Genomic DNA, 19145 nt, shown 5'->3' with positions numbered 1-19145 from the left:
GGCTGTGGGGTGTCAAGCCACACAAAGGACCTTAATAAAAAGGCAATCACGGACAACTATTTTATAGGTGGGAAAATGAGGCATGGAGGGTTTTGATGATGTGTCACCGTCCAAATGAATGGGACTCGAAGTAAGGACTCTCTTTTCCCTGGAAGGGGGAGAGTCGGGGGAGGGCAGGGGTAGTGGGGGACAGGGACAGCAGTAGCAGCGGCAGTCGGGGAGCTGCGGGGACCAAAAGAGCTTCCCTTCATGATGCCTCGGTATTCTCGTTTATAAAATAAGAAAACAGGAGCATTTCATCCGTCCAGACGCTGTGAGGATGAAAGGAAATACAGGTGAGGAGGCTGGGTGCAGGGTCTGGCTGCTGAGACACTAGTCAGGGGAAAACGCACGCACGTGCAAAGGCGCACGTGCGGCCATGAAGCCAGCAGCTTCCAGAAGTCTCAGGCCTACCCCGCGGGCTGCCTGGGGTAGCTTCTGGGTGCAGCTACTTCTGTAGGACCCTGGGCCAGTCACCCCAAAGCCATTCCTTCAAAGCCGCCCTCTATGTAAGGACGTAGGTTCTGGAAAATCGCCCGTGGAAGGCCCTCAAGAGGGCTCTGGAAACTTCTCTGTTGAGCTACACGACCAGAGGCGGGGGGTGCCTCGGACAGCAGCTCTCGTCCCTCTATGTCTGTGGTGCCTACGACCAGCTGGGGTGCAGGGGCTCCCCAGTACCTTCCTCATTATCGTGAAATGAGGTGATCCCCAAGCAGGGTATTTAGCCCAAGGCCTGGTGTGCACGGAGTAGTCAGCAAATGTTAGCAGTTCTTCATAGTCGTAGTTTTAAATCCAAAGCTAGGTTCATGGGTCTGAGTATTTCCAAATGTCCTTCTTCAGTTTAGGGGGACAAATGAATAGGTCCTGGATTAGGACCGGATACGGTAAGTCTATACCATCTCTTGGCATCAGTGCACTTATTTATTTATTCGTATATTTGGTGCACATTACCAATTATGTGTGTGGCCCTGTGCTCAGCACACAGTCCTCAGATCCCTTGTGTTCATGCATGGCTGTGCACGGGGCCAGCGTACATAAGATGAAAACCACGAAAACCCACTTGTTAACATCGCCTTCCATTTGCTTGCTGATAAAGCTGGAGAGTTAGGAGAAGCTCTGATTGTGGCATGGCGCAAGCAGGGGAGGGGGGTGGAATCTGGAGTTAGTCAGGTGTTTATTTTACAGATAGGGAGACTGAGGCCTGAGAGGGGAGTACATGCCCAATTGCAGAGAGTAATTTAGGGACCATCTGAGGCTGGAATCTGCTTTCCTGATTAAGTTTAGGAAACAAGGGCCCTTTCCAGCACACCAGTCGCCTCTGTGTGAGAGTGAGATAACTAGCCTTATATTTTCTTTTATACATGGGTGCTCTTTTCCTTTCTGAAGAGGTGCATTTCAAGGTTAAATGAAGTAGGTCTCAAATAAGTCTAGACCATGGTTCTCAACTCTGGCTGTATTAGATCATCTGGAAAGCATTCCAGAAATACTGATGTTGGAGCCGCACCCCGAACCAGTTAAATAAGCATTTGTGGGGGTGCGACAGGGGCCTCATACTGGTTTTTAAAGCTTTGCAGTCTAATATACAGTCATTCCAGTATATGGCCACTGGTATAGAGAGAGGTGCTTCCAAAATTCTAGTGCATATTTGAATCTCTGGAGATCTTGTGAAAATGCAGATTCTGATTCAGTAGGTCAAATGGGACTGGCAAGTTCTGATTTCTAATAAGCTCCCAATCGATGTTAATACTGCCAATCTCGGGGACACCCTTGGGTAGTAGCTCCAGAAGGCATCCTGGATTCTGTTCATCCCGGATTCTGGTCATTGTTTACTCCGGCCTGGGGTCTGGAAGTTACCTCTTCCCTTCACCTTCTCCTCATTTGCCCCGAGCAGCTCTTGTCACCAGGTCCTGTCAGTTCCACCCCAGCGCTCCCCGCGGCTCTTACCCATTCTTGATGGACTGATTCAACATTCTCTTCCCTGTTTCCCCACCACCGCTCCCGGCTTTGGCCACATTCTCTGCCATACGGCCTCCTCATGGGGCTTTCTCATTCTTTCTTTCCTCTGCCCATGTTGTTTCTACTCTACAGAACGCTCTTTCTGTCCCTGACCTCTCCCTTGAGAGACCACGGCGTCCCTGGACCTCCTCTGTGCTTCTACTCGTCACCAACGACGACTGTCTAGGAACAACATGCCCTTCTGGTTCAGTTCTGCGTTTCCAGCGCCCAGCTCAATGTCGATCAGGCTCTCAGTAAATACTTGCTGAATTTAACAAACAAAACCTCAACTTTGAACGAGCAAGGCCAAACAAAGACCTCCGCAGCTTTCCTGATCAAAATGAACATTCCTTTCAGATTATGCATCAGGTTTAAATACCCCACTGGAAAACAAAAAAAAAAGAGTCGATCAAATTTAACAAAGTAAGTACTTATATCCTGTCTGGGATGGGTGGTTTAATAGGGGCTCAAAGCAGGCGACGGGGCAGGAACGGGAGGATGGATGCTGGCAAGAGCTTGGAGATCTGCTTTCAAATCTGGACTCGTCCCAGCAGGGGGAAAGGCTAGAGCTCCGGGACAGGGTGGAGACGGCCGGCGGCCCCGGAACCTTCCGCGGCCCCGGGGTCTGAAGCGCGCGGAGGCAGGCATGAGTTGAGGAGCATAAACTAACTTGGCGTGGAGGGAGGCGCCGCACGCCGCCGCCGTTCAGGTTTCGCGTCTTTCCAGCGCCCACATGGGCCGCGGCGGGCTTGGGGAAGGGGGCGGGGGAGAGGGAGGGCAGGTCCGGAGCCGAGGGGGTGGAGGAGGGGGGAGACCGAAGGAAATGAGACAACCTTTTCCTCCCACTGACTCGGGCTCCTCCAGCGTCTGCGGGGCTCGGTGCGACCGCCCGTGAGCGCCGAGGCCAGGACCCCACGCCCCGCGCCCCGCGCCAGCCCCGGCGGCTCCTCCACTGGGATTTCTCTCCGAGGCGTCAGTGCCGGCCCAAGTCCGGGGCGTCTCTTTGCCGCTTCCTCCCCTCGGCGATCGGCTCCGGGTCCCCCGGCTTGGCCCGGCGCGCCCCGAGCGCAGCCCCCGGAAGTGCGCGCCGGCGGCCCGGGCGAAGGTAAGCGGCGCCCGAAGCGCGCCCAGGGCGCAGGGGACGCCAGGCATCCCCAGCCGACTTGGGCGCCCCCTCTTCGGAAACACTCAGAGCACTTCTGACCTGAAGCCGCTGCTTTGTTCCTGAACCCCCTGCCCAGGTGTTGTAGGTTGGGTCCCCCAGGGAACTCTGCTTCCCAGCGCTTTCTTTTTTGCCTCCTCTTCCTCCTGTTTTCCTGTTGCTTCTCCGCGCCCCCCCCCCCCCTCCCGTTTCTTTTTCTCGGTCCGCAAACTCTCAACTCTCAGCTCTCTGCCTTTGCAGCCTGGCTTCGGAGAGCTGGTCCTGCGCAAATCTCGGCGCTTCTCTCCTCCCCCGCCACGGGAGTCTGGGCTAAGCGGGTCGGCCCGTGGCAGTAACTGTCTTTGAACCCAGACCTGCGGGGTGCGGACCTGCCCGAAATTTCTGTGGCGCGCGTTTAAACTCACGGATCTCGCTCCTTTTGGAGGCACCTAGCTCGCCGTGCGCTTTTGGCGACCCCCAGGACCCCGAAATCAGAGCGCACTGGGGAGTGGAAAGGCTGTTGGCGCCCCCTAAAGCCTCAGTGGGACGCTCTGCTGGTGGAGAGGGACGCAATCAGCTCCTTGCCGCTCTCTCCCGGTTCCCCAGGACTGGAAGGAGTGGGGGGAGCACTCGATCCTGGGCGCGAGTGAGGCGGGGAGATGATGCCTCTCTGAGGGAGAGGAGGGCCAACCGCGTCGTGCCAGCTTGCCATCTTGCTCTTATTAAACCACCTGAGTTCTCACATCTAGCCTCTGAGTAGGGACTCCCCCTGTTCTACAGGCGGGCAAAATGAGACGCAGAGAGGGTAAGTAATGTGTCCAGGGCCACACAATTGGGAAGGGGCCCAGCCGGGATCTGGGTACCAGCTGGTTTATACCACACATCCCATGTCCAGCCGTAGAGAGGGTTTTCTCTATCCAGAGTGAGCAGGAACCGGTCATCTCCCGCTGGCTTATACCATGGAGAAGCAGGCTTTTTCTTTTTTGAGCAAATGCATCTCCAGCCTATTCACACCCAGATGATTTATTTAGTACCTACTGTCTTCACAGTTCAGTGGCAAGCACTGAGTTTTCACCTTTGAACCTCACTCTTTTATCCTCTTCTCACCAGCCAGTCTCTCAAAAAATACACAATTCTGCCCCAGAATTATTTCCGAACAGGCAGTTCAGCTCAGCGGCTAAAGCCCAGGCCCTGGGGCCGGACCACCAGCCTGGGAGTCTGGCTGAGGCCCTCCTGTACCTTTCTTTCTGCAGCTGGAGTTCCTCATCTGTAAAGTGGGGATGGGAGGATTGAAAGCAGTTTTTCTCAACCAGGGTTTCCATTTTTGCCTCCCAAGTGACATCTGGCAATGTCTGGAAGCATTTTTGGCTGTCGGCATGTAAGTGGGGGAGAATGCTGTTCATCTGGTGGGCAGAGGCCAAGGATGCTGCTGAGTAGCCTGTAATGCAAGGGACAGCCCCCCCCCCAAGAATTCTCCAGCCCCCAAGTGTCAGTAGTGCTGAGGTGGAGAAACCCCGGCATCATGTCTCAGTTGGTGAGGGGTGCTCTTGTGCCCAGCTCTCAGCCTCTTCTCTGCTCCAGTTTGGTTGATTATACCAGCCCCGTCCCCAAATCTCCTCTCAGTCCACTGTCAGAATTCTGTTGCTCAAACCACAGCAGGCCCTACGACTACATTGTCTTAATACTGTCGTTGGCCCCCCAGGGCTAACAGAAGGGATGGGAAGCTGTGCGTGTTTTGCAAGCACCAAAGCCAGCTCTTGTAAACACTCAGGCTTGAGAATCGCTGTCTTGCAGGGTAACATCTGACCTGCGACATTGGCTCACACGGCTGTTCATGGTAAGGCCTCACCTTACCTTCCCAGGCTCGCCTTAGTTCACATGTGGAGGTGCCTGCCATACCACCCAACTTAGGATTTTGGTATTCTGGGTCCTGACTTTCTGGAATGTCCTTCCTCCTCCTTGGCAAATTCCTCATCATTCTTTGAGGCTAGAGCTCCAGTCTCCTCCCGAGAGCAGCGTTCTCGCTCCCTGCTGCCCCAGTGCAGGCCCTCCTCTGCCTTTTTCTTTCAGTATTTCTTCCCTGTAGGGGTGACTGTATAGGGATCCCTTGCTCATCCCCACACTGGTCTCTGGGTGCCTTGAACCTAGCACAGTGCTGGACTTGTGGTGGTGGTTAAGCTTGTGGACTGCCAACGTTCAAATCCCAGCTCTGCCGCTTATTAATTCTGTGACCTCGAGCAAGCTGATTCAGCCTCTCAAAGCCTTCTTGGTAAAATAGGAAGAAATCATCTGTCACCCCTGCAGACTGGTGTGACAAACTAATGAGACAATACTGACTGCTGCTCCACGCCAGGACAGGGTTCGAGTTTAGCATTTTATGTTTTTACTCATTCAGTCCTCCCAGTGAGCCTTTAAAGTTCGAACTGGTATTGCCCTGTTTTCCCGACAAAGAAACGGAGGCAGAGAGAGGCTCAGCAGTTGGCACAAAGTCACACAGCTAATGAGTGGTAGGGCCAGGCCTCACACAGACGTGAGGACTGTGGCACACAACACGCTTCACGCTCTGTAGTTAGAGGCCTTACTTAGCTTGGTCCTCCCCATAGAGTAAGTGCTCAGTAAAGATGAGCTGAGGTTGGTGGTGTGCGTTAATAAGAGCCGAAGTCCGTCGGATTTCCCAGCCCTACCATACCTGTGATCGAAGACGGTGCCATGGTTTTCACGGCTCCTGTTCTTTTCCTTTCCTCTTTGCCTGGAGCCCAGCCTCAGAGAGACAGCACGTTGGGGTCAGTCCTCTGTCACAGTGCCGGGTCATCACCAATGAACTTGATGCTAAATGCAGCCGTAAGTGAGCCGTAGGTTAGGGTCAGAAGAGCACGAAGTCTTGGGGGAGGAGGGTGTGGAGTCAGTTCACCTGCCAGGGGGAGAGAGATTTAGACTTGGGGTCAGGAACTGACTCCAGCTTTGCCCTTCCCAAGACCGGACCCCTAACGGTGTGCAGCGAGCACAGAAGTACTGGTGAAACCCATCAAGGAATGTGTGATGGGTGGGTCAGTGGCGCCCTCTGGGTCCCCCACATTATCCTGATCAGATGCGGAGTGCGCTTTCTCTCCAAGTTTTATAAGGACCGTTTATATAATAAAGGCAAAACCTGCTAAGAGAATGTAATGCCCCATAGGGGGTTTTTGGGGAACCGGGTTTGGAACTGGTCACTGACCTCCTATTTGCGTGGTGTGTGATACTGGATACCAGGTTTACAGGTGGTCGCTCCACCGACTTGGAATCTTTTATTTCTGTGAACGCAGCACTGCCTTTGAAAGCCGAGCCCCTTCCTCACTGTTCCCTTAGACACTTGCTCTGTGGGCCAGACGGCCTTGCACAGATACCCACATGTTTGTGTGTTCCGGCTTCTTCCACAGCTGACCCACATAGCTACGGCCCCCTGAGTTTGCTTGTTTTGGCAGGTTGTCCCCCAGACTTCAGTGGGATGAGGTTACCTGGTATGTGCAAGGCCTTGCATTTTGTTAGGGGTCACAGAAATACTCTGATAAAGTTGCTTTTGAGGATAGAGCAGGGTGAGAAGCTTCCTGTCCATCAACCCGTGAGAGACCCCTCAGATTCTCCATAGCACTGCCTCCCCCCTTTCAGACACCACACTCTTACTGCCTCCTGGCATTAGCACCTCTCTTGGGCCAGCAGCTGGCTGATCTGAGAAACAGATTCCCCTGGGTGATAAGGACTGCGGTGTCAGACCCAACATCTTTGGGGCCTCGCCTGCATTTTCACTGAGGCCCAGAACATCACACCTTGACTGCCGTCTTGAGTAGCTTCTCGTCACTGACCAATGACCAATTCAGGCAGACTCATGAAGCTGGTTTCTGCTTGGGTGTCTGGTTCTAGGGAAAGCTACCTCCCCCTGTTTTGGTCTTGGGCTGTGTTCCCGGTGAAATCTACTTCCACTGTTGGCCTCTAGGTGAAAGTCTGTTTGGTGCTGTAAGGGGCATTTGGTTTAGACTAAATTAGATGGGATCTTAAGTGTCAGGGTGGGTTTGGACTACATGTGGGGTGAGAGGCTGGTGCTGGGTGCCAGAGACACAAACATGAAGAGGACATGGTCTTTATCATCATGGTCATAGTCTGCGATGTGTGAGGGACACGCGAACAGATCATCAGCGTGTGACAAGTGGAGAAGAGATAAGAGCTGGGGACTGGGGGCCAAAAGGCAGCAGCCACTATGGAATGAGGAGAGATTTCCGAGAGAAGAGGATATTGGAGTTGGGTCTTAATGGAGAAGTAGGAGCTTGTTGGGTTTGGGGGGACTAGTGAGCATGGGTGTGACAGACAGGAAACTGCATGTACGTGGTACAAAGCCAAGGAAGGTCCTGACAGAGGCCAAGGTATGTGAAGATGGGGGCTGGTGATGGGACCTCGGTCCGGGGGGTGACTAACTTTTCGGCCGTGCAGGAGTCTGTTCCTCTTTGTTGGGAGACAATGGAGGGGGAATTTTAAGCTCAGGTGTACTGAGCTCTTTGAATGATGGTTCTCCCTCCTGTCTCTACTGGCCTGTTTCCTTCAGGGCAATGGGACCAGAGCCCCGGGGGGCCGTGGGAGGGACACCGTCTCCAGTAAGCAAAGAAACCTCAGTCACAAACAAAGCTGCGTTGGTGGTTGTGGGTTGTTTTGTTTTCTTTTCAAAGCTCTGGCTGATGAACTGTGTGGATGACCCCTTCTGAGTCTGGGTTTTGAATGTTACCTTTAGAGCATCCAAAAGGCTGAAACAATTGCTGAACTTAGAGAGGGTGGGAGGAGGAAAGGAGAGAGAAAGGTGATGGGGGTTGTCGATCAGCTCTGTTTTACATAAAATCCAGCATGTGACCTCCTAGATCAGACTCCAGGGCTGCCAAGTTCCCTGGGTGGGAACTGTCTTCACAGTTGCAGTGCTCCAGGACCCCAGAGCCTTTTGCAAGAGACTCACCACAGGTGATAGGTACATGTGCTTGCTGATGGGACCCTGGATATAAGTGTTTCTGTAGGTCATCCCAAGACTTCCCTCATTTACTCAACACTCAGTGACCCTCTGGCATGTAGGAGGTGCTCAGTAAAAGAGAAACGAGTGGATGAATGCCCTAGCATGTAAGACTCATCCTGACCTGCAAGACGCCCTTGCCTGAATGGAGAGACAGACAAGAAACCCAGCCAACACAGCACAGTGTGCTAGTGCCACGACAGACAAGACACGGGGGCAGAAACAGGCTCCATCGTAGGGTCAAGGAATGGAGTCCAAGGGGCGGTGGTAGCTTCTGAGGAGCAGTGTCCCCCCAGGGCAAGTGGCTGGTGGGTGATGACAATAGACTCTGATGTGTCAGTACCCTTGATAAGGACTTGACTTGCTTTCCTGGCATTGCCCCTCACAACCACCTTCCAAGGTGGGTGTTGGAGGAGGACTCAGGATCCCACCCACAGATGACAGGCAAACCTGGGATCCCATCAGGCCCCCAGACTCCAAGCCCTTCGCCACTGCCCCAGACAGTTTCGGGACGGTCATGTGATCCTTGAAGATGCTGTTAGGAAATCTAGTTTGGAAGAAGGCAAGACCAGGTGTGTGGGTTGTGGTAGGGTGGGTTGGGGGTGGGAATGACCATGTCCTCATTTATCCCCTTTCCTCTCCCCTGCCTGGTGTCTGAGGCCTTACCTTGTTGGGAGACTGAAGCAGTTGTAAGCTCTCTGCTCTGGGGATCAACACCACTGTCCTCCTCCTCTCACCTCCTCTTTGATCATCCAGGCAGCTTGCACTTTGTCCTCTAAGGTGAGAGGAGGCGGAAATGCTGCTCAGCAGAAAAGTAACCGTAAACTTGTATGGGAAAGAAGGCTTTTTACAAAACACCTGCTGTAACGTAAGCCTCTTCCCCTTTGCCCTGTGCCCTTCTGCCTGTGTCATTCTGACCGTCAGTAGCCGCAGGGAACAGATGTCGGGGGATCTTGTTTCTGCGCAGGGACCCCTGATCAAAAGGGCCTGCCTAAAGCTGTCTTCCTCTGGCGCCTCCACAAACACAGCTGACGGGTCCTTTTTACTCGCTCACCTTGTCAAGACAGGCCACGGCAGCCCATGGGAAGGGGTAAGACACATGTGTCTTACTGGAAGACACATGCATCATTTTCCGGAAGCTCCTATCCTTTGTGCGCTTGGGTGAGCGCGCTCTGACGGCAGCTCCCTTCCTTGCTCTAGTGAGATGCTGGTGAACCTGTGGATGGACAGAATGAGCACTGGAAGGGGAGTCAGTACTGACACTTTTCTGCTACGTGGACCTGGTCCCTTCCTCTCTCCGTGGGTCGGTTACGTGGGGCAGGGATGGTCAGCCTGGAAGTTCTCCATCATTAGACCCGGCTGCATGTCAAAGCAGGGGGCACTGTGAGGGTGTTGCAGAGGTACCGAAAACTGACTTGGACATTTAGATTCTGGAAAAGATACCCCCGTGAAAGTGAAGGGTGTCCCTGGGGGTGTAGGCTTGCATGCTCACAGAGACAGCTTTGTGGCTTTGCTGCGTCTGCTCATCTGAAGCTGTCAGTGTTTGCTGACACCCTTTGCACCAGTGTGAGGTCCTGGGGACACGGAGAAGAACAAGATACTCTTTTTGCTCAAGAGCCTCAGCAGTCCAGCATGGACACAGGACACTCAGAGATAGGAATACAGTATTTTGCTATCCATCTCTCTCATTAAAGCAAGTTCTCTGAATGCAAGACTTATGTCTTGTTGATTCCCAAATCCCTGGAGGCTGCCATGAGCTCCGACATATAGTAGGTGCTCGATCAATGACTGTTGTGCCACTAAAATTCTGTGCTAGACTCACTCACTGAGTGAGGTAGCCGTCAAGAAGTGGGGCACCTACACGGGGCTTGGATAGCAGCTGAGTCCAAGAGGACATGCGTCCAGGAGCCTGAAACAGAGGGATCCAGGCTGATGAGAAAAGAAGGACATCACAGTCAGAGAGGCCAGGAAGAAGTACCGCCCTGCCAGGTGAGTAGGCAGGGTGTGCTTCAAGAAAGCAAGGGAGTGAGTGTGGATGGAGAGAAGGGAGGCAGATCTATAAACGGGTAAAGGGACCACGACAGGAAGAGTCTTGCTGAAGAATTGAGATTTTATTCCGTATGCACTGGGGAGCTACTATGGGATTTCACACAGAGGAGAGAAGTCAGAGTTTCAGTGTAAAAATAGACTCCTCTGGCATAGAGTAGACATTGGAGAGGAATAAGATAGAGGGCAGGAAGACCAGTTAGGACACCATTCAGTTTTCAAGATTGGGGAAAAGCCCGGGGTATGGAGTCAGACAGACCTCCGTCTGCATCCCCGCCCCACAACGTCTTTGTATCTTTGTGTAACAGGCTATCTATTAAACCTCTCTGTGCCTCCGTCTTCTCATCTGAAGACAGGGACTCCCAAATTCTCCATCATGGATGGGTGGTGTTCAGGATTATGTAGGTGAAGTAGGTGAAGTGTCTATCTCCGTGACTGAGCTATAATCAGTGTGTGATAATAGTGGTGAAAGTTATTTTTGATACTATTGTTATTTATTGTCATCCAGGTGAGAAATAATGAGTCTCTAGAGACATTGGCCATAAGGGTGGGGAATTGGGCACAGGTTCAAGAAATACTTTGGCAATGAAGTTGACAGAGTTTGGTGACTGATTGTGCGGGGGAGTAAGGGAGGGGCGGGAGTCTAGGATGACTCCGGGATTTTGGCCTGGACAACCAAGAGGAAAGATAGTGGGGCTATTCATTAGGAGACTCCATGGTGAGGAGAGGGGGGGAGGAGAGGAGGGGGTGGAGCAGGAGAGATGGGCGGTGGACAGGGAGAGCAGCATTTGTAGGAAAGATGATGAGCTCAGTTTCAGACAAACTGAACTTGAAGCATTTTACGGATGGCCAGGGAGACATGTCTAGTAGGCACATGGTTTGTAGGTTTGACATTCAGGAGAGAAGTCTTTTTTTTTTTAAGATTTTATTTATTTATTTGACAGACAGAGATCACAAGTAGGCAGAGAGGAAGGCAGAGAGAGAGGAGGAAGCAGGCTCCCTGCTGAGCTGAGAGCCCCACGCGGGGCTTGATCCCAGGACCCTGGGATCACGACCCGAGCCGAAGCAGACGCTTTAACCCACTGAGCCACCCAGGCGACCCCAGGAGAGAAGTCTTAAAGAAGGTTCAAGGGCAAACTTTTAACAAGAGGTGATGAAGTCATGGTATGGCTCAGTTGCTCAAGGAGAGATAGAGCATGGGAAGAGGAATTATGATGGCAAATGCTTATTGAGTCTATACTGTGTGTTCTAAGTACTTCATGTGCCTTAATCCTCTCAACAGCCATTGCCAGGGAAGGCCATTATTGTACCTGCTTTATAAATGAATAAGTGGAGGCGCAGGGACAGTACGTCACTTGCCCGAGGTCATACAGCTGTAAGTAATAGACCTGGGATATTAGCCCAGGCAGTCAGATCCGGGCCTGTGCTATCTGTCTGTACCAGACTGCCTCCGAGAGTGGGTGGCCTGAGGGAGGGGAAAGGGAGGACCTAGTGCAGGCGACAGGGAGGGGCTGGGCAGAGGCAGGAGAAGATGGGAGACTGCCATGTGGAAGAGGAGAGTGTCCAGGAGGGAGGAACCTATAACATCAAGTGATGTGGAAATCCACTAAAAAAAGAAATGGGATATCCATGGATCTGGGAATTAGGGGGCTTTTGGTGATGGTGAGGGGAGTTTGAAAGATGAGGAGGCTTAAGGAACAAATGTGAGGTGAGGAGGTAGTGATACCAAGTATAGGCAATTCTTTCCAGAAGCTTGGCTTTGGAAGTAACAGGAGAGAGGGAGTGTTTCAGAGATGGAAAGACCTGTTACTATATACAGGAGGAGGGATGGAGCCAGAGTGGGCCCCACAGAGTGGCTGTGAATGCACTGTACACACTGGGAGAAGTATCTCTATGTCATTGTTCTTTTTCACACAGATTTTTAAGATTTCTCCCCATGTTCTGGAAAGCTTCCTTGTGAATGCTTGGAAATCACTCATGAAGCTCCTGATAGGTGTTTCAGATCTTTAGCTTTTGTTAGGGGCAGTAGAGAAAATGTTTTTCACAGGGCCCAGCATGAGTCACCACGTGTGGTCAGATCCAGATCATATCAGATGCATGTGTAATACATCATCTACTGAATTTGTCTTTGAAATAGTCTGTGAGAGAGCACAGCGTGCTGGGGCCCCGCGTCACGTGTCTCTTGTCCATTTCAAAGCCTGTGCCCTTCCCCATTCCCACACTGTGCTGGGAAAGGAGATCGGGGCTGAGGGTGAATCTGCAGAAGGAGATAGAGTTGCTTGGATCTTACAGAAATTGAAAGACACACTATCAGGTGATTTGCTGGAGTAACAACCCTACACTGAGAATGACTGTAGATGATTTGGCTACTGCCGCTGAAGTTCTTAGTAATAAACAAGACTGACATTTCCTTATAAATGCTTTGTTACCAGGCTTAGAGGACACAGGTCCAACAGGCCCTGAGAAGATACTTTTATCTAGAGCCAAAGACAATCTCTGTTGTTTTAATACATAGGACTCTTTTGTTGTTCAGACCAGAGGTAGGTGCCACAGAGGGTTAAAAGCTTGACTTAAACAAGAAATTCAGCTCTGCCTTCGTTCACAGTGCTGACATCCCGGAGGCTCAAGGCTAGAATTAGGGTTCAGCTGCCAACTTCATAAATTTGCCTTGGTTGAAATGGCATCTTTGCTCTTCTTGGATACATCTCAGAGAAATACACTAACCTTCACAGAAGGCCTTTATGGATGGGGCTTTCAGAGAGACGCTGTCCAGAATCAGAAAGGCCACACAGGAAATGGCCTTGGGATGTTTTTTTTTCCCCACACGCAGCAGCAACTCAGCTGAATAACTTGCTTGAACTTGAGCTTTGAATGTCAAAAAAAGTGCATAGTATGTCTTTCAAGAGTCACATTTCAACTTTGACGGTTTCCTTGGTTCTAGAGGACAAGGTATGAGTGATCCAGGGAAGGATCATTCTAGCCTAACACCCTCCCCATCCTGTCCAACCTGGGTCTTTCACACTTTGGCTGGGTATGAGTGTGAGGGACACATAGGTCACTCTCCCGAGAGACAGAGGGAAAAAGCTTCTGGAATCTTGCTGATCTTTCCTCAATAGACAAGGAGTAGAGGATGTTCTTCAGGAGGGAATGGCCAGGATACCGAATAGTTCAGTGCAAACGTGGACTCAGTCTATATCCTATATATGGCTTTCTTCCAGTTGTGCAGAATCTGAATTTACTGATATGGGAAGGGGCCATGTACACATCGCATGCTGATTCCAAGAATGAGGGTGTGTATATGATCCAAACATCCACATAGCTACCAGTGCTTCTGTCGCCCACCCACCCTTCTGGGCCATGGGAGACCTGAGAGTCTGAGGGTCTGAGAGGCAGGATCATGCATGTTCAGAAAGTAACAACTTTGATGTCTTCGGTTCTTTCATTTGTATTTGATTTATGGGCAAAATCTTTTTTTTTTTTTTCATTCGTCCAGTCATTTGCTTATTCAACAAACTAACAACCACTGTGTGGCTGGCTCCAGGCCGCACAACAGTAGTGTGGTGTTGAATCCACCAAGTCCTAGTTGCTGCCTTCTTAGGGCTCACAGTTGTTAGGGGACAGACATTAAAGGGATAAAGACACAAAGAAATGCATGATTACAAACTTTGGTAAATGCGGTGCTGGGAGAGAACAGAGTGCTCCAGGAAGGAGGGAGAGAGAGAAGACAGTTTAGCATGGGGGTGACTAGTGAGGAAGGCAGATATGAAGACCCAAAGTGTATACAACGTGCCATTTATCGGTGGGATATCATTTCCAAGGAAGGAGTGCCTTTGGATAGGGCTGAGGGGGCAACGCTAGAAGGCTTCATAAAGGAGGGAATATTGAAGAGTAGTTAGAAGTTTTCTAAATGGAAAGGGAATAGAGGTGTGCTGGGGGAAGGGACCTGGTGTGTTCGGAGGGTGCTCTTTCAGTGAGGATGGAGATTAGGTTGCAGGGGGGAATAGTGAGAGGTGAGCTGGGAGGATAGGGAAGGGTGAACTCACACGACATAGACTTTGATTTGGAGGCAATTTACTGGAGAGAGTGGTGAGTTACCGAGGGGAGTGTTCTAGAACAAGTTACCAACGGTCTAGCAAAAATTTTCTGTAGAAGACCAGAGAATAAATATTTTAAACTTTGCAGGTCATACAGTCTGTGCTACAGCTACTCAGCTCTGCCAGCAGAGTGGCCAAAACAGCCATAGACAGACATAAACGAGCGAGCGTCACTCTGTTTCGGTAAAACTTTAAACACATAAACAGGCAGTGGGCTGGATTTGCCTGCAAGCTGTAGTTTACCAGTCCCTGCTCTGGAATGACATTCTGGTGGCCTGCTGGAGGTTGGACTGGAGGAGGGGGAGAGAATGGAGGTAGGGAGGCCAGTTAGGAGCCATTGCTTTAATTCAGGGTAACTAGAGGAGGGATCCTGGGGAGAAATGGTTTGTGACTTGCTTCGAGGTAAAAGTGACAGGACTGCATGGCCCATTTGATGGGAACATGTCTCATTGTTTCTTTAATGCTCAGTGGACTAATTCTTACAGTGAAGAAAAAAAAAATCTCAGACATTCTATGTGTGTGACTCAGAACCAGGCATATGTCCTGGGAGGTCACCTGCTGGTCACAAGACACCATGCTGGGGGCATGACATAGATGACCTCATTGTTAAGCATAATTCTTTAGGATATTAAGTTGTATTTCCTGTTTTCCAAACTGGAACTTAGAAATCTGAAGTCGTTTGCCCAGAGTCACAGAGCTGGTACGTGGTGGAGCTGAGATTGAATCCAGGGCTAGTGTCAGAGCCTGCGCCCTTCCAAAATGTAGTCTTCTCCCCTCCTTGCAGGGTGTGGCACAAAGCCCTACTCCCTGAGTCTCCCAGCTCCCTCCTCTCCCTTCTTTCTGTCCCTGTGAAGACCCATTCTGCCCTTTATGGTTTTCTATTAGCCTCTGGCGCAGCAAGGACTGGATGTATGTTTAAGCTGCAGAAACTCAGGGGTGAGCTTCTGTGTTCGACAAAGGCCGTGCAGCAAAACTCAAACCCAGATGTACAGGTCTAGCCGGATGATTTGTGTGTGTTACGGTGTGGAGAAGTCGGTGTGGCCTTAGGTTATGGATGAGGAAATCCCTGAAAGTAAGTGCCTAGATTAAAATATCGTCTGGTTCACTGGCTGATGTAGATACCAGGAGACGTTTGTCACATTGTGGCAATAGTATCAGATAAGGGAAAACTTACAGGTTTAAACCCAAGAGGTCAAGGTTAGCCTCTGAAAGGACAAACCTGACAAGGTGTGGTCAAGGAGATCAATTCAGTTACCAGCTCCGTCAGGTTGTCTAGAAACCCCACTGATCATTAATTTAGTATCTGTCAAGATTCGGCTAGAGACCATTTCTGCCTTGACTATTTTATTTTTTAAAATATTTTATTTCTTTATTTATTTGTCAGAGAGAGTGAGAACGCACAAGCAGGCAGAGTGGCAGGCAGAGGTAGAGAGAGAGGCAAGCTCCCTGCCGAGCAAGGAGCCCGATGCGGAACTCGTATCCCAGGACCCTGCGATCATGACCTGAGCCGAAGGCAGCGGCCTAACCGACTGAGCCACCCAGGCGTCCCATTGCCTTGACTATTTTAAACAGGACCTTGGAGACAGAGATCCAAGAACAACTGAATTATGTCGTGGATACCGCAGTCCTTTTACTGAGACCTAGTGACCAGAATTTGGTCACATGGTAAGTGGAATGGCAAGAGACCACCATGGTTGACGTGGGTCAATCACATGACCCAGGCCTTGGGCCCCGGTGGATGGACACAAACAAAAGTGGGGCTCCTGTAGCACGGAGGAGAGGCAGATGCCTTCTGGGGATTAACACAGGTGTCTGCCCCAGGTGTTCATCTGTTTTGACCACCAGCCTGTATTACTTTACTAGGGCTGCCATGACCAAGCACTACAAAGTGAATGGCTTAGAACAACAGAAATGTATTGTCTCACAGTTCTTAGAGGCCAGAAGGGTATCAGCAGTGCCATGCTCCTTCTGACACCACAAGGGAAGCGTTTGTTCCAGGTGTCTCCCTGGCTTCTTGTAGCCAGGTAACTTCCTGTAGCATTTTTGTCTTCTACCTGTGTCTTCACATCGTCTTCCTTTGTGCGTGTCCCCTTTTTATGAGGACACCAGTCATACTGGATGAGGGCCCACCCTAATGGCCTCATCTAAACTTGGTTAAACCTGCAAAGACCCTATTTCCAAATAAGGTCCTATTCTGGAGTACTGAGGTTAAGACTTCACCATGTCATTTGTTTATTTATTTTTTGATGGGCACAATTCAACCCCTAACACAGCTCAGGAGTTCAGAACTGCTTCCCGAGGCCAAGGTGACTGATCCTACTCCAAGGTATCTTCACCTGTGGTCATCTTTCTGTCTGCTTCCTCTGTGTGCTACTGGGGACATATGGATTTTGTCTCTAGTTACTCCTCATTTATCATATTTCATATGGTTTCCCGTTCTGACGTCTCAGCCTTTGCCCTTGGCAGTGTTCTTGAGACCATAGTCAACTGCATTTGTCCTCTTGGGTTCTGCTTTCCCTACTTTGCCCTTTGCTCATTCGTTTATTGGTTCATATGATGTACATGTTGAGTTCCTGTTCCACCCAACTGTTGTCGTTCCAGCACGACACTAGGTTCTGAGGATGTAAAGATAAAAAGGTGACAAAGACCAGGTTCTGCTCTCAGGGAGTTCTTGTGGCAGGCCACACAAGCAAATGGGGTGAAACAGTTGTGAAGGGCAGTGTGCGTGCAGATTCTGAATACTGTGCGGTCCCCAGCATAGCATCTCCTTTGGCTCCCTAGTGCCTACAGGAAAGAGTCCAAGCTCCCTCGCAGAGCACGCCAGGCCCCTTCCATAACGTCCTCTCTTGCTGTTCCTTTCCTTTCACTTTGTGCTTCATTCTTCTTGATCTGCCTTTGTTCCCCAGCTGTATAGATTTCCGTCTCAAATCCGTCTCAATCCCGTCTTTCTACATGAATGCCGTCTCTGTTGGAATGTGCTCCCCCTTCCCCATCCTCACTATTATCTGCTTGATTAACTCCTGTTTCTTCTTTGAGGCTCATGTCGGGGGCTGCCTCTTCACTGTGACCTCCATCCTCTCTTTGCTCCCTCTGCTCCCCTTTGGGAACAATACTACCCCCCCCCCCAGAGAGACACTGAGGAAGCTTGTTAATCTGTGTAACCCCAGCCTCTAGTAGCACGCTTGTGTTACTAGATGCTCAATGAATGAATGAGTGAGCGAATGAACCAGTGAATGATTCCTAGTCTGTGTTTTGCTTCTGCTCACTTCCAGCCGCCCTTTTTCTCTGGACTCCTTTCCCGCCAAGTCATATGTCTGACCACCTCGTCCACCACAAGTCCAGAGCTCCTGACGCTCTTTCCCTTATGCCGACACTTCAGCTCTGCTGGCCCCGATGGTCAGTGGCCACAGGTGGATACCCATTCACTATCTCATTTCTGGTTTGCCCTGCTTCCCACAAAGAAAGGCCTGTTTCCTTGGAAAGATGGTTCTTCGAGAACAAGCAAAACTGCCTCCATGACCTTTTCTGGGTCTCCATTTCCAAAACGCTTCCTTTTCCCAGTATTAGGAGTGAGGGACACACCATTTCTGCCACACTGATTAACTCAACAATCATCTTTTTGAGCCCCAAGTTTGTACCTGGGTTCTCTGCAGAAGCACACCAACTCTCTAGGTTCTGCCTTCTAGTGAAGATCTGTTTCTTTAACCCCTGCCTGCTGAATATATTGGGTTTCTCCTATGTATGGACTGACATAATGACTTAAAAAATTTTTTTAGGGGCGCCTGTGTGGTTCAGTTGGTTAAACGACTGCCTTTGGCTCAGGTCATGATCCCAGGGTCCTGGGGTTGAGCCCTGCATCAGGCTCCTTGCTCAGCGGGGAGCCTGCTTCTCCCTCTCCCTCTGCCTGCTACTCCACCTGCTTGTGCTCTCTCACTCTGTCAAATAAATAAATAAAATCTTTAAAAAAAAACTTAAAAAAATTTTTAGCATTAAAACTCTTTAAATGAGTTTAAATGGCTTATCCATGAGTGAAACAGAAAAAAAAAAACCAATATTTTATTGTATATGTTATTTTATGTGATAATTCTAGCTTATAATGTACAGTTAATTAATGAAAGCAATGAGACTGTTATGATGGATGAACATGAAAATTTGAAATGGAAGGTTTGGGATGACAGTTGCAGCCTCAAAGCGTCCTCGCTATTAATACATCATTGTGTTTTGTATTAGCTGTAAGGCCTTGAGAAAATTGTGACTGCCAGCATTGGAAGTAATAACACTTTTGAATAGGATACTTTGCAGATTCAGGTTATTCTGATTAAGGTGACCCAGAACCTTGAAGGAGGAATAGAGGAAAAATTGGTTTTAACATTGACTCAAACACAATGTGACAACTGTTTGCATTCCTTAATTATAAAGGATCTAATTGAAAAGAATAAACAGGTTCTTCAACCAATTTATATCTTTGTTTGACAGAAAATACTTCCCCAAAACATACTGTATCATTATGAAATATTATGTTATTAAAATTATTTTCAACAGCTTCAGTGCCTGTTTCTCTCTAGTATCATTTAAAGCCTTTAACACAGCAAAAAAAAAAAAAAAAAGAAAGAAAGAAAGAAAAAGATGCATTTGCCATGTTGAGCCTAAACTTCAATTATCACTTTCACTTTGTCACCTATAGGAGGAATGAATGGTAACAGCGTGTCCCTGCATTACTGAGTTGGAATTTTATTTCACTTTATTTTTATTTTTAAGATTTTATTTATTTGAGATAGAGCAAGAAAGAAAGAGAGCACAAGCAGGG

General features: G+C 49.8%; 1 protein-coding gene across 3 annotated transcripts in view; it reads left to right on the top strand.

Annotated features, from left to right (window-relative positions):
* EVA1A (eva-1 homolog A, regulator of programmed cell death) overlaps positions 1-19145 on the top strand; it is a 60943-nt gene that overhangs the window by 7686 nt on the left and 34112 nt on the right. The window contains exons 1-2 of one of the 3 annotated variants that reach the window (XM_080812781.1): positions 2604-2743; positions 2899-3139. The exons of 1 other annotated variant lie outside the window; for it this stretch is intronic. The gene's annotated coding sequence lies outside the window, so the exon portion shown is untranslated. Of the gene's footprint in view, positions 1-2603; positions 2744-2841; positions 3140-19145 lie in introns of those variants that run through there. One more of the 3 variants, XM_080812785.1, reaches the window with a different exon arrangement.

Source organism: Martes martes (genome assembly GCF_963455335.1).
Source record: "Martes martes genome assembly, chromosome: 9".
Taxonomy (NCBI): Eukaryota; Metazoa; Chordata; class Mammalia; order Carnivora; family Mustelidae; genus Martes; species Martes martes.
Note: the sequence above shows the minus strand (reverse complement) of the source record. Positions and strands in the feature narration are given on the sequence as shown.